The following is a 17,500-nucleotide window of genomic DNA, read 5'->3' as shown; positions in this document are numbered from 1 at the left end:
CACAACTACACACTAGTACACACACTACACACTACAGACGGCCCGCAGCACGTGTGTGTGTGCGTGTGTGTGTGCGTGTGTGTGTGTGTGTGTGTTTCTGAAGACATAAACATCACGTGATCAGAGTGGCTCGGCTGTTTGGAAGTAAAACATGTGACTCTGTTAAAAGTATTAAAGTTACTTCAAGTCAAAGTGAAAAGTATGCTATTAAATGCACTTTAAGTAAAAAAGTAAGTTAAATAATAAGACAGGTTTTTAAAAATATATTTTATTCAGAGGTGACCTTTGTTTACTGTACTTTTGTTTTCTGGTGTCTGCTTTTATGTTTTTGGTGATTTTTAATGGTTTTAACTTTTTAAAACAAATGTCTGTACTTACAGTTACAAAATGGGCTCGTTACTTTTACGTAAGGTGACGTCACAACGTAAAAAGATGCTAAATGTTGGTAGTTTGAGGCAGGTCCCTTAGTTTTATAGTTAACATTTTCAACTTCTAAAAATATTAAAGTTTCTCTCTTACAGAGTCTTGTGATAGTTTTCGTCCTCCTTGAACTTTTCCACCTTTTGCCACATTTCATCCTTCAAACATAAAGATATAAAACTGTAATTTTCTGTGAAGAATCAACAACAAGTGGGACACAATCATGAAGTGAAACGAAATTTATTGGATATTTCAAACGTTTTTAACAAATAAAAAACTGAAAAATTGGGCGTGTAAAATTATTCAGCCCTTAAGTTAATACTTTGTAGCTCCACCTTTTGCTGTGATAACTACTGTAAGTCACATGGGGTTTGTTTCTATCAGTTTTACACATTGAGAGACTTTAATATTTGTTCATTCCTTCTTATAAAACATCTGGAGCTCAGTGACGTTGGATGGACAACATTTGTTAACAGAAGTTTTCAGTTGTTTCCACAGATTCTGGATTGGATTCAGGTCTGGACTTTGACTTGGTCATTCTAACACCTGGAGATGTTTATTTGTGAACCACTGTATCCATTGTAGATGTAGCTTTATGTTTTGGATCATTGTCCCAGTCTCAGGTCTTTTTCAGACTCCATCAGGTTTTCTTCCAGAATGGTCCTGTATTTGGCTCCATCCATCTTCCCATCAATTTTAACCATCTTCCCTGTCCCTGCTGAAGAAAAGCAGCCCAAACCATGATGCTGCCACCACCATGTTTGACAGTGGGGATGGTGTGTTCAGGGTGATGAGCTGTGTTGCGTTTACGCCAAACATAAAGTTCTATTTTGGTTTCGTCCACCAGAGCACCTTCTTCCACATGTTTGGTGTTTCTCCAGGTGGCTTGTGGCAAACTTTAAACGACACTTTTTATGGATATCTTTAAGAAATGGCTTTCTTCTTGCCACTCTTCCATAAAGGCCAGAGTTGTGCAGTATAGACTGATTGTTGTCCTGTGGACAGAGTCTCCCACCTCAGCTGTACATTTCTACAGTTCATCCAGAGATCATGGGCCTCTTGGCAGCATCTCTGATCAGTTTCTCCTTGTATGAGCTGAAAGTTTAGAGGGTCTTTGTAGATTTGCAGTGGTCTGATACTCCTTCCATTTTAATATTATCACTTGCACAGTGCTCCTTGGGATGTTTAAAGCTTGGGAAATCTTTTTGTATCCAGATCCAGCTTTAAACTTCTCCACAACAGTATCTCAGACCTGCCTGGTGTGTTCCTTGGTCTTCATGATGCTCTCTGAGCTTTAAACTGACCTCAGACCATCACAGAGCAGGTGCATTTATACAGAGACTTGATCACACACAGGAGGATTCTATTTATCATCATTAGTCATTTAGGTCAACATTGGATCATTCAGAGGTCCTCACTGAACTTTTGGAGAGAGTTTTCTGCACTGAAAGTAAAGGTGATGAATAATTTTACAAGTTTTTAATTTGTTAAAAACGTTTGAAATATCCAATAAATTTCGTTTCACTTCATGATTGTGTCCCACTTGTTGTTGATTCTTCACAGAAAATTACAGTTTTATATCTTTATGTTTGAAGGATGAAATGTGGCTAAAGGTGGAAAAGTTCAAGGGGGGCGAAAACTTTCACAAGGCACTGTAATAATTAACAGTAAATGCTGAGTCACAAACCAGTTCAATGAAATGTTCATACTTGTTTTTATTTCATTAGTCAGAAAAAAATTGATGAGATAAAAATGGGTAAAAAAAATTTGGCCCTTTTTGTTTTTCATCAGAAAAAACTTTTAGGTTTTTTTTTTTTTTTAGGATTTTAGGATAAAAATAAGTAAATACAAATATTTGTTGATGATAAAAGTTTTACAGCAAATTCAGAAAGAAAGAAAATCTCAATAATTAAACCGAAAAATATTTCCTATAAAAACATAAAAACAGGGCACATTTTGTTTTTATTACTTATTTTTATCTCATCAATTAAGAAAAAAAGTCCTAAAAATGTGTTGAAATGACCCAGAAATAATATTTGTATATAATTATATGAGACTTTTTGCTTATAATTAGTAATTCACCATTAACAAGCTAATCAGCTAGTAATAACACAGCAGATGGTCTTTATATACAGTACAACCTATTTTGATTTTCACACATTTTCATGTGTAATTATCTATTAACAATGAAATACATTTTAATATTGTGAAAAAACATTGAACGTTCATAATCCTCAAAAAAATACTTCACGTGTTTATAAACACGTGTTCATATACTTTAAACATGTTTGATGTTCTATACACAACTAGTACAGCTAGGCTAGGTACAGCTGTATTATTATTATTAAAAATAATATTATTATTCATTTTTTATTTTATTTATTTATTCAGTTCATTTCTGACATGGTTGCAATCACAGAAATTCACTTTGACATTCAGAGCAGAAATCACACTTTTTGCATGCCGGAAAAAAGCATAATAATAATAATAATAATAATAATAATATTCTATACACAACTAGTACGGCTAGGCTAGGTAAAGCTGGGCCGAGACATTTAAGCCGTTAGCTCAGAGGTTAGCTGCTAGCTGGTAGCATGGTGGATGAGTCACTGCAATGCTAACAATCAATAACTAATATTAATGACTATTTGTGTTAGGGCCCACTTTAATACGTTATATGAAAAGCTCTAGGGCCGTAACATAAACGAGACCAAAAGAAAGAAATAAAGGTTGTCAATATTTATGAACATAAAGTTCTTAAAAAAAATCAAAAAGAACTCAAAGAAACAAAGGAACTGGTTTAACTTAATTAATACGATTATTACTCAATGATTACCATAATAACATAATCGAGAAAAAAAAACGATTATTCAAAATAAAACTAAAAATTCAAATGTTTTTATTTTTTTAATAAACTTCCACAATTTAGGATATCTACAAAGAATAAAGCTTGGCACACACGAGAAAAATGATTATTAATGCAAACTTTGAGTTGTTTAATGCACGTGCATGCTAGCTCTGCCTCGCCCCTCTCTAAGCTAAAGCTAGCCTGCAGGCTAACATGAGGAAAGTTGTTGCTAATGGTCTTAAACATGGCAGGAGAGACGCTGGTAACTCATTCTAACTATGGAACACTTTGGGTTTGATGATGAAGATCTACAGCAAACACACGTCACCAGCTACTTTTATACAAAAGTCAACAGATTTCATTTTAGCGACTGGAGACCCTGACCAAACAACCAACGTAGTGAGGGGCACCCTATACAGGGCCGTCCCCCCAGCGTCTACCCTCTGAACTACTAAAGTTATAAAACACTACATCTACATAAAAACAAAAACAGGACTAGCAGTAATCTACAGTTTAAACTAAAATAACAAACGTATAGAACTGTTCAGTAGGAGCCTCAGCCCTTTATACACTGTAGCTCCTCCCCCTCCACCTGATTACTGATCTGATTACTGATGTTTATCAGGTGTGTTAGGTGAGAGGAAGCACCATCTATAATCTATCATCTAAGATGGTGACCCACAGGAAGTGGCTTTGCTCTCACTTTACAAATTAAAATCAAGCTAACGATTCAAAGCAGGGCTGTGGAATAATACGTAAACCAAACATTCCTTTTCTGTGTTTTTCAGAAGGAAGTGTTGTTGTGGAGGGGCGTGTGGAGCCCGACCACAGCCCCCTGGTGGCCGTCACCTTTCAGAGGGACGCCCACAGGAAGGAGAAGTACCTGGAGGCGGAGCCCAAAGCTCTGGGGGTGAGTTGTGTGTGTGTATACTATACTCTACTATACTGTACTATACAACATCCTGTGTTGTTTCCTCTCAGATCTCACAGATCACCATGAGTGTGTTAAACATCCTGTGTGTGGGTGTGTTCCTGTCCAAAGGCCTCGGTCTACTAAGCACTGACCTCATCATCTTCATCTCATCTCTCCTGGTAACACACATTGTTTATCATACCATCAGTTCTCATCTCATATCACACACTGAGGTTAGGATTCACTAAAGGTTTGGTGGTATTAAAACGTGTACAAACGTCACTCCACATGCTAATAAGTCGTACAAACCTGAGAGAATTCCAATGTGCCCTCAATCCAATTAGCGCATTTCCCTCTGATGAATATGTAAAGTAGGAGGAGCTCACAAAGCCAGCAAAAAAATGGGAGGAGGACATGCAAATAAATGAATGCAGGAGAAGCAATGCGATTCAACAAATCTGGAACTGTTTGCGATGATAGTTTTAGCACCAGATATCAGTGACAAGCAGGTGCAGACATACATGCAGAGATCAGCTGTAGTAAATGTTGACACAAAACACAACAGAGATGTACAAAATGCTCCAGTCAACCTTTCTAGTATAAGAAATAATTCAAATAAAACAAGAGTCAATGTTAACAGTCCGTGGTACGTGTGTATCTGCTGCTGTGCAGAGGGTCGCTGTGCGTAGACCTCCATATATGTCGCCATCTTTAATGAGCTCCTGTGTCTTTCTCTCCATGTTTTGACCATCACAGTCTTGTGTTGCGTTGATATCAGGTCAGAATCAGCTGATCAGATGAGTCATTACACAGTGATGGTGCAACAATGTTCACATATGAGAGTGTGGTGACACAGCACTGCTCAGACCTGCTGGATGATGGTCAGTACATATATATCATTCATGTATCATACAATCATCATCATCAAATGGTGCTGATCCACTGATTGACAGGTTGTGTAGCTGTATTAACTCAGATCAATAGGACGGTTTCTGTTCTAAGAAGAATTTTGACAAAATCCATTTATTAGTCAATATTTCATATCAACCAACTGTCCATCATTTATCTGGGGACATGTCTCATGTTGTAGGTGTTTATCACAGATGTTGATGATGACAGAGGCTCCCACTTCAAACACTGTGGCCCAAGGCAGTGCTACCTTTACCTCAGCTCTCCTTGTCTGCAACAGAAAGGACGTCATTAAAAAGATCATCATGTAAAAAACATTCAAACATCAAGTCATTTTTCACTGAATCAATGTCTATAGAAATACACTATTACATACAATAATAATCATAAGAACAGTTCAAATGAACATTAGATTAGACATTTGTTTCATTTACTATGTATTTATGATGATATAACCTACAAGTGTAATTCAGCTACTAGCAGTGTTTATAACACTGCTAGTAGCTGAATAAGAGTTTTAATTCATTTAAGTTAATGTCTAACACAGACATACACATGTAGGAGTGGGTGATATGGGGGAAAAAATCATATCACGATTTATTCTTTGTAAAATCACGATACGATTTTTTTCATTCAAATCATTTAGACTATTTTAAAGTTATTTACCAATAAAACAAACCAATTCACTTCTTAAAATCATCACCTTTAATGGAAAAAAGGAATAAAAGATCATTTAAGGTCATTTTCAAATATATTTTTTATTGTATGTAAGTAATTTATCAAACTGGTTATAATTAACATCAAACAAAAGGTCTGACATGTTCTTATAGTCACACAGTCTTTTTACTTTGTTTAACTAAAGTAGTGTAGCATTAGCATTAGCATTAGCATTAGAATAGAATAGAATATCCTTTTATTGTCCTTGTACAGGGTACAACGACATTTGAGTACAACTCCAAGGTGCCAGTGAGAGAAGAAAATAAATATAAAAACAATAGAAAATTTAAATATGACACAATAATATGTACAGATAAATACACAGATAGCAGCTTGAATGTACAGATCTACAAATAACAACTAAATGTTTTATTGCACAAGATCAATATGATCAGTATATGTGAGCGATGTGAGTGGATTTGTTTATTACAGTGATAGCTCTGGTAAAGAAGCTTTCCCTGAGTCTGTTTGTCCTGGTTTAGTGTGACCTGTACCGTCGGCCCGATGGTAACAGGTCAAACAAGTGGTTACTGGGGTGGGAGGAGTCTTTGATGATGTTGTCTGCTCTGCTGAGGTAGCGAGAGTTAGCAATGTCGTCCAGGCAGTGATCTTCTGGGCTGTGCAGATGACCCTCTCCTGTCTGCTGCTGTGCACCCTGCATACCACGCTGTAATGCAGTACGTCAGGATGCTCTCTGTGGTGGCTCTGTAGAAGATCACCAGCAGCCTCTCCTCCAGGTTGTTCTTCCTCTCAGGAAATGGAGACGCTGTTGAGCCTTCCTCACCACCGCCGTGGTATTTGCAGTCCAGGAGAGATCATCGGAGATCTGCACGCCCAGGAACCTCATGGTGTGGCCCCTCTCCACTCGGTCTCCATGGATATAGAGAGGGGCTGGGTCTGCTCGGCTCTTCCTGAAGTCCATGATCAGTTCTTTTGTTTTTGTGGTGTTCAGTTGGAGGTTATTAACTGAACACCACGTAATCAGTCTGTGGACCTCATCTCTGTAGGCAGACTCATCCCCCCTGAGATGAGCCCGACCACGGTGGTGTCATCTGCAAACTTTATAATGGAGTTTGATGGATGAGTCGGGGAGCGTGAACAGGAGGGGGCTCAAAACACATCCTTGTGGAGAGCCAGTGCTGAGTGAGATGGTGCTGGACAGGTGGGGGCCGAGTCTGACAGATTGTGGGCGGTTTGTCAGAAAATCTTTGATCCAGAGGCAGATGGGGGTGGAGACCCCCAGATGACTATGTTTCTGGACCAGGATGTCTGGGATAATGTGGTTAAATGCTGAGCTGAAGTCCAGGAAGAGCATCCTGACGTAGCTTCTCTGATGCTTCCCTGCATCACATGCTACATAACAATGCATCATATCAGTCTAGTGATTTCTATTAGTATTTGAGGTAACACACTCATATTAATAAAATCATACTTTAAACAGTGTTTGAACGCCTCATTTCACACAGTTTATACAATCATATCCTTTACAAGATAAAACGTTACTGCTTTGGTTACATTAGGCCTGGGTGATATGGACCAATATTCATATCTATATATTTTTACTCTAAATGACAATAGGTGATATAAACCATTTATTTTTTATCAATAGTTTTACAATAAAAACAATAATAGGTCAAAGTCAGTGGAGCCACAAAGACCCTTTTATTAATCACTAGCAGCACAATAACTACATTTGGACTTTTTCCTTCATTAAGGCTGAAATGTGATTAAATGATGTAGTGATGATTTTTTCAGGGCAGCTCTGAGTTGTTGAAAGTAGTTTTTAAAGTAAATCACATTCAGGACACTGTCTCTTTAAGAATGTGTAAACAGCCCCGTTAGCTGCAGCAGCAGCAGAGTTAGTTAGAGAAACACATGCAGTGTTTCCTCAAACATCTCTCAGTGTTTAACAGACAAACAGACATCTGCACTGAGCCTCTGACAGACAGTCACTGACACAGCTGACACTGGACACACACACACACACACACACAGCAATATAAACAGTGAACATAATTGGGTAGTTACATACCATCTCACATGGCGTCTGTTCTCTAGAAACACTTTCCTTCTGAAAGCATGTCAACAAGTCAGTGCGTGTAGTGTGAGGTGTGATGGCTCATCAAGACCCGCCTTACGTTGCTTCTGATTGGTTTATTATTGAGTGATACCTGCCGTGGTTGGTTAGATTTAGGCACAAGGAGACATGGATTGGTCTGGGATTGGTTATCTCGGTCAGTCAATCAGAGTTAGGACCAAAGTTCATTATCATGAAAAAAAAATAGAGTATTGAATGGGGAAATATAAGCATGAGAAATGTCAAGTGTGGCGTGTGGTGTGAGAATGGGTCAAATTGTGTGACTGTCACACTCAAAGTGTGACGCTTGGCAGCTCTGCCTTTAGTATTAGCGAGATTAGCAGTGCTATCTTGAGCATTAGTGTGATTAGCCGTGCTACCTTTAGTATTAGCATGATAACTAGTGCTACCTTTAGTGTTAGCAAGATTAGCAGTGTTACATTTAGCATTAGTGTGATTAGCAGTGCTACATTTAGCATTAGTGTGATTAGCAGTGCTACCTTTAGTGTTAGCAAGATTAGCAGTGTTATATTTAGCATTAGTGTGATTAGCAGTGCTACCTTTAGTGTTAGCAAGATTAGCAGTGTTATATTTAGCATTAGTGTGATTAGCAGTGCTACCTTTAGTATTAGTGAGATTAGCAGTGCTACCTTTAGTATTAGTGAGATTAGCAGTGCTACCTTTAGCATTAGTGTGATTAGCAGTGCTACCTTTAGCATTAGTGTGATTAGCAGTGCTACATTTAGTATTAGTGAGATTAGCAGTGCTACCTTTAGCATTAGTGTGATTAGCAGTGCTACATTTAGTATTAGTGAGATTAGCAGTGCTACCTTTAGCATTAGTGTGATTAGCAGTGCTACATTTAGTATTAGTGAGATTAGCAGTGCTACCTTTAGCATTAGTGTGATTAGCAGTGCTACATTTAGTATTAGTGAGATTAGCAGTGCTACCGTTAGCATTAGTATGATTAGCAGTGCTACCTTTAGCATTAGTGTGATTAGCAGTGCTACATTTAGTATTAGTGAGATTAGCAGTGCTACCTTTAGCATTAGTGTGATTAGCAGTGCTACATTTAGTATTAGTGAGATTAGCAGTGCTACCTTTAGCATTAGTGTGATTAGCAGTGCTACATTTAGTATTAGTGAGATTAGCAGTGCTACCGTTAGCATTAGTGTGATTAGCAGTGCTACATTTAGTATTAGTGAGATTAGCAGTGCTACCTTTAGCATTAGTGTGATTAACAGTGCTACATTTAGTATTAGTGAGATTAGCAGTGCTACCGTTAGCATTAGTGTGATTAGCAGTGCTACATTTAGTATTAGTGAGATTAGCAGTGCTACCGTTAGCATTAGTGTGATTAGCAGTGCTACATTTAGTATTAGTGAGATTAGCAGTGCTACCGTTAGCAGAAGTTCCAAATAGACTCAATAGTTCCCAGAAGTTATTGGTGGGCAATTCTAATCCCTTGATTCCTAGCGACATAACTGGGATTTTAGGTCATTTGTCGTCAATAACTGCATTGATTTACAAGATGTATACAGTAATATGCACACATATACAGTATAGTACACCGCCATATGTTAATAATGTATATTAATTCATTAATAATTAGCTAATAATGCACAGGTTAATGGGATTAGATACACTGATGATAAAATAATAATAATAAGTTCCATTAGGCTGTAATAATCAACTGCTCACTTAGGGAAACTACTGTGAGGCTCCATGAACCACCGTTAATGTAAAATAAACTGGACCATTAGAGTGAACAGAGTTGTGGTAACTCTCTCTGGTTTAGCTTAACTTGACTTAGTGAAAGGATGATGTGTTGTTGCTGCTCCTCTGATGTTTTTCTGTCGTGTTTATTGTGTGTCGTTTAGTGTTGTTGTGTGTGTAATGGAGCGCTAACATCTGACCTGGTTCCATCCCAGGTGGTGATAGCTGGGAGTCTGGCTGTAGCGGCACAAAGCCTTCATCTGCCCACGGTGAGTCCTTACACACACTGGAGAACCAATGGAAAGATACAAACTGATCAATATTGAATTGTGTCTCAGCTGAGGGCCTGTTTGGGGATGCAGATCATAGCCTGTGGAGCCTCCATCTGTAACCTGGTCTGTACCCTGGTGAAGATGGAGGACATCTACTGCTGGCAACATGGCGATTTCAACGCTACACTCTATGAAGACTTGTGCCATAGGGCTGAGGTGAGCCCTAACATCTGACCACTGATAGGGTCCACTGGGTAAAGGGAACTAAGGGGGTACGATCTGACGATAGTAGATCATTAAGGATTAAAACATGTTGACGATCTGCCAAATCACGGAGATGGTCGTACCGTGTGTAGTGCACATTTTATCCCTTGCAGTGCCGTGTCTGTGCCATATGTCTGTGGCCCATACACAGCACATCCACAGGTTTTTTTATCTGCCAAATCACACCGTTTGTTATTCAGGTTCATGTTATTATTACAGACACACCAAAGAATTCATTTGAGCTCAATCAGAGAAGTACGCTCCGCTAACACCCCCCCCAATCCCCTCCCCTCCCTCCCAGTGCAGGAGCTGCTTTCTCTGGTAATGCGCTAAACCCCGGAAACATACTAGAGACATACCAGAAAAATACCGTAAACATACCAGAGACATACTGGAAAAATACCGTAAACATACCAGAGACATACCAGAAAAATACCGTAAACATACCAGAGACATACTGGAAAAATACCGTAAACATACCAGAGACATACTGGAAAAATACCGTAAACATACCAGAGACATACTGGAAAAATACCGTAAACATACCGGAGACATACTGGAAAAATACCGTAAACATACCAGAGACATACTGGAAAAATACCGTAAACATACCGTAAACATACCAGAGACATACTGGAAACATACCGTAAACATACCGGAGACATACAAGAAACATACCAGAGACATACTGGAAACATAAAGTAAAAATACCGGAAAAATACCGTAAACATACCGTAAACATACCAGAGACATACTGGAAAAATACCGTAAACATACAAGAAACATACCAGAGACATACTGGAAACATAAAGTAAAAATACTGGAAACATACTGGAAAAATACCATAAACATACCAGAAAAATACCGTAAACATACCAGAGACATACTGGAAAAATACCGTAAACATACCAGAGACATACTGGAAAAATACCGTAAACATACCAGAGACATACTGGAAAAATACCGTAAACATACCGGAGACATACTGGAAAAATACCGTAAACATACCAGAGACATACTGGAAAAATACCGTAAACATACCGTAAACATACCAGAGACATACTGGAAACATACCGTAAACATACCGGAGACATACAAGAAACATACCACAGACATACTGGAAACATAAAGTAAAAATACCGGAAAAATACCGTAAACATACCGTAAACATACCAGAGACATACTGGAAAAATACCGTAAACATACAAGAAACATACCAGAGACATACTGGAAACATAAAGTAAAAATACTGGAAACATACTGGAAAAATACCGTAAACATACCAGAAAAATACCGTAAACATACCGGAGACATACAAGAAAAATACCGTAAACATACCGGAGACATACAAGAAACATAACGTAAACATACTGGAAACATACCAAAAACATACCAAAGAGACACTGGAAACATGCCGCAGACATACCGTGGACACATCGCAGACATACCGCAGACATACCGTAGACATACTGCTGACATACTGCAGACATACTGCAGACATACCGCAGACATACCATAGACATACTGCAGACATACCGCAGACATACCACAGACATACTGCAGACATACCACAGACATACTGCAGACATACTGCAGACATACCGTAGACATACTATAGACATACCATAGACATACCATAGACATACCGCAGACATAACGTAGAGATACTGTAGACATACCGCAGACATACTGTAGACATACCGCAGACATACCGCAGACATACTGTAGACATACCGCAGACATACTGCAGACATACTGTAGACATACTGCAGACATACCGTAGACATACCGTAGACATACCATAGACATACCATAGACATACCGCAGACATAACGTAGACATACTGTAGACATACCGTAGACATACTGCAGACATACTGCAGACATACTGCAGACATACCACAGACATACTGCAGACATACTGCAGACATACCGTAGACATACCATAGACATACTGTAGACATACCGTAGACATACTGTAGACATACTGCAGACATACTGCAGACATACCACAGACATACTGCAGACATACTGCAGACATACCGTAGACATACTGTAGACATACCGTAGACATACTGTAGACATACCGCAGACATACCATAGACATACTGCAGACATACTGCAGACATACTGCAGACATACCGTAGACATACTGCAGACATACTGTAGACATACTGCAGACATACCATAGACATACTGCAGACATACCACAGACATACTGCAGACATCCTGCAGACATACCGTAGACATACTATAGACATACCATAGACATACCATAGACATACCGCAGACATAACGTAGACATACTGTAGACATACCGTAGACATACTGTAGACATACTGCAGACATACTGCAGACATACTGCAGACATACCACAGACATACTGCAGACATACTGCAGACATACCGTAGAAATACTATAGACATACCATAGACATATTATAGACATACCATAGATATACTATAGACATACCATAGACATACTGTAGACATACCGTAGACATACTGTAGACATACTGCAGACATACTGCAGACATACCACAGACATACTGCAGACATACTGCAGACATACCGTAGACATACTGTAGACATACTGTAGACATACCGCAGACATACCATAGACATACTGCAGACATACTGCAGACATACTGCAGACATACCGTAGACATACTGCAGACATACTGTAGACATACTGCAGACATACCATAGACATACTGCAGACATACCACAGACATACTGCAGACATACTGCAGACATACCGTAGACATACTGCAGACATACCGTAGACATACTATAGACATACCATAGACATACCATAGACATACCGCAGACATACTACAGACATATCGTAGACATACTGTAGACATACCGCAGACATACCATAGACATACTAAAGGCACACCGTACTGCATGCACAGGTGTTAATATCACATAGTTTATCATTGTACTGTCAATAATCCTTTATTCTGTCTCTGATATCTTTTGTAAATAGGTGATTAGGTTGGTTTTATTGGTAAATAACTGAAATAGTCTAAATGATCTGAATGAAGAAATTGCAATAAAATTATGATTGTGATTCTACAAGAATGTTTTTCCATATGGCCCACCCCTAGCGTGTGAAGCCTGACAGTCCAACGTTGTGTTGCAGAACGTCCAGTCCCACTTCTACGCTGGAGGTCTACTGATGCAGCTGGCTCTGCTGGCCATGTCCGTCACCCTGGCTGTTTACTGCTGTAAGGTGGTCAACTGCTGTGGGCCGGCCCTAAGATGGTGAGACACACATTAGCCCTATGACGCCAAACGTATCATATTCCATACATGAGCTTTACAACTCTCTACATTCATCTGTGATGGCTTTTTTCTTCTTAAAAATACATTATATACATGCAATACAAGGATAATCCACTGTGGGGCAGTAATTAGTTCAGCAGAAGCCTTTAGCAACCTACATCATTTATGAGAAAGATGTGGTTTAAATTAAGAACTATTACTATTTTAAATCTATTTAACACTCTAAGCATCTTTGTGATTAAAAGTGACCATTATAATGTTTTTATTTGTTTTATTCTCAATATTCTGGTTATTTTTAAAGATAATTGTATGAAATGTTGCCACTATTGATTATTAATGGATGGAGAAAAAAAGTCTGTGTGCATGAGGAGTTCAGGTATCCTTAGGGGTACACGTACCCCTAAGGATACCTGGCAACTTTTGGATTTCAAAATAAGGGAAATTTTCTAACGCCCACTACGATCCATCCCACCCTCTAACCAAGCTACAGTAGCTCTTATATTTTAATATAGATGTACAATAAATCATAAATACCCACTTATCAACCACTTATTAAATATAATGATGTGATTATAATCTGGTAGGTCGACCTTTATTAATATTAAAATACTGTAAACATTCCTACTAGGGCTGGTGATATGAACCAAAACTCATATCTAATATATATTTATCATAATGGTGAAATATGATATAAATATAGATAATTTTAGTAAATAAAGTCTGACCAAAAAAAACTATTCTGGGTTAAATTTGCTGATGCTAAATGCTACACAGTGATTTTTATTAATAAACAGATGATCAATATGTGACACTTATTAATCATCTAACTGCTCTTTATATAATTATATATAATATATGAATATTATAGTTTTCTATGTCACCAAAATATAAAACTCGATACATCTTGAATCTCGATATATCTCCCAGCCCTAATTCCTAAATTATAAAACAGCCTAAATTAAAACATAAATGTGTTTATGAATCACATGTGTTTATTTAATATACTTACAGTTTATATACAAGTCAACACGTTGTATATTTACTGTTAATTTAACATTGTTTGTCTTTAAGTCTGACATTAACATTTTATTTTATTATAATTTCTCATACTCACTCATGTGGTTCTCTGGTATTCACTAATGACTTATTAGACACATTTATTACAGACTTTACATTATTTAACACTTTATAAACAGTGTATATTTGTGGAGCTTGTGATTGGATGATTTTTCATGGTGACTTACGTGGTTCCTTCTGCTGTGGTAGACGTTATAATATCAGTTATTAATCTAACAGAACGTGTAACTGTGTCACATCCTGATGGTCTTTATGAAGATAAACTCTATGTTATATTTTACAACATATTTACACCAGTTCTTAGTTTTTATCACCAGAACGTTTTCATTATCATCTCTGTTCTGTTGGTTCTGGGTTTGTTGCTGATGTCAGCACTAATCTGATCTAATTTAATCTAATCTGATCTAATCTAATCTAATCTAATCTCACAAGAACTGTCACTCAGACCATTTCAGGAGGAAGTTCTCACGAGGCTAGTGACGGCGTTCAGTTTAGTAAGACATATTTTAATTATTATTACATTATAATACAGGATATTTACGGGAAAATACTAATACAGGAAGATGGCAGGAAAGAGGTGTAAAATATGGGAGTTTCCCAGCTAAAGCGAGATACTTGACAGGTATGCCTAGGGGTACACGTACCCCAGTTTGGGAACCACTGCTTTAGGAGACCTTTAAAAAGTTCAATTGTGTCTGAAGGGAAAGTTTTTTAAATTGAATTAAAAAAAGAATATTTGCAGTGTTTAGATATGCTAGCGCTAGCAGCTGTTAGCTACGCTATCACAGTCATAGCTAACGGAGCTAATGTTTTTTTTCTTCTTGTGTTCTTTCAGCCAGTGATCACCGTTCACACCCCCGCAGTCCAGCAGTGAACACACACACACACACACGTTAGCATGAGCACATTAGCATCCCCGGACAATGTTCCAAAGGATGAATGAGTGTTATCATCAACACACACAAACAAAATGCTTAAGCTACTTTCTTTTGGATCTTATACAGCTAACATTAGCTCACGTCAACTAACATTAGCTAACATTTGCTTACATTATCTCACATTAGATAAAATTAGGTCACAATAGCTAATGTTAGCTAACATTAGCTATTGCTTGCACATTGTCTAATTACATTTGTCACATGTTTGACTTTTATATTCACTGCTTTGTTTTGAAATGCTTTGAAATCACTGAAATAAAAATGTGTCTATTTTTAGTTTTGTGTGTGTTCTGAGTGTTGTTGGTATATATAATATATATATAGTTTATATACAGTATATAATCAATCAATCAATCAATCAATCTTTATTTGTATAGCGCAAAATCATAACCAATGGTATCTCAAGGCACTTTACAGTAGAGCAGTCTTAAGGACGGACTCTTCATTTTATGGATACACAATATGCATATATACGTATACACATACATATGTATCCCACACCCAACATGAATTCATCATGGCGGCAAGGAAAACCTTCTGTTAAGCAGCAGGAACCTTGTGTGGATCCCATTCCTATGATGAACAGCCATCCACGTTATGCTGTGTTGGGTGTGTGCAGAGAAAAGGGTGGAGACAGAGCCGTTGAGACTCTGTAACTCCACACTGAGGATCCCACGGACCTGCAAGACAAAAGCCAGAAGGAGTACAGGAGCAAACACACAAGGGAGTAAGCAGACATAGAGGGAGTGTTTGAAAGAGGAATGGGACCCTCTCCGGTCCCTCTCTAACCTAAATGACCTCTCTCTTAACGCCCTCTCCAACCTCTCTCCAACCGAGCATGCCAGACCCCCCCCCCCCCCCCCGGGCAGTCTATGCCTATTGCATCTTAATTATGAGCTATGAGCTGGTTCCTAACTAAAAGCTTTATCAAAGAGGAATGTTTTGAGCCTAACCTTAAAGGTAGAGAGGGTGTCTGCCCCCCGAACCGTGGTTGGTAGATGGTTCCAGAGAAGTGGGGCCTGATAACTGAAAGCTCTTCCTCCTATACTACTTTTAGAGATGAATGGAACAACGAGTAGTCCAGCATTTTGAGAGCGTAGTGTTCTGGGGGATTGTATGGCACTACAAGCTCCTTGAGATAGACTGGTGCCTGTCCATTTAGGGCTTTATAAGTGAGAAGAAGAATCTTGGATTCTATTCTATATTTTATGGGAAGCCAATGCAGAGAGGCTAATACAGGAGTAATGTGATCTCTTCTCCTAGTTTTAGTCAGTACACGTGCTGCAGCATTTTGAACCAGCTGAAGTGTCTTAAGCGACTTGCTCGGGCAGCCTGCTAAAAGGAATTACAATAATCCAGTCTAGAGGTAACAAAAGCATGGACTAGTTTTTCGGCGTCGCCCTGAGACAGGATAGATCTGATTTTAGCAATGTTACGGAGATGAAAGAAGGCAGTTCTTGAAGTTTGTTTTATGTGAGAGTTGAAGGATAAGTCCTGATCAAATAGAACCCCAAGGTTTCTAACAGGTGCTTTGTGCCAGAGTAATGCCATCTAGGGCAGTTAGGCTAGCATAGGTTTCTCTAAGGTGTCGCGGGCCCAGTACAATGACCTCAGTCTTGTCTGAGTTGAGAAGAAGAAAATTTTGGTCCATCCAGGCCCTAATGTCCTTTAGGCAGGCCTCAAGTTTAGATAGCTGATTTGTCTCACCTGACTTCATTGATACATACAGTTGGGTATCATCAGCATAGCAGTGAAAGTTAACAGAGTATTTTCTCATAACATTACCAAGGGGATCATATAGATACAGAAGAGGATTGGACCTAGCACAGAGCCCTGAGGAACCCCGTAGCTTACTTTAGTGTACACAGAAGACTTATTATTCACGTGTACAAACTGGTACCTATCAGATAGGTAGGACTTAAACCAGTTTAGGGCAGTCCCTGTGATTCCAAGTAATTTCTCTAATCTCTCTAGTAGAATATAGTGATCTATAGTGTCAAAAGCTGCACTAAGATCTAATAAAACCAGCACTGAGAGTCGTCCTTCATCTGAAGCCCAAT

Source organism: Gouania willdenowi, unplaced genomic scaffold, assembly GCF_900634775.1.
Source record: "Gouania willdenowi unplaced genomic scaffold, fGouWil2.1 scaffold_332_arrow_ctg1, whole genome shotgun sequence".
NCBI classification, from domain to species: domain Eukaryota; kingdom Metazoa; phylum Chordata; class Actinopteri; order Blenniiformes; family Gobiesocidae; genus Gouania; species Gouania willdenowi.
The sequence above is the reverse complement of the archived record's forward strand: the minus strand, read 5'-3'. Positions refer to the sequence as shown.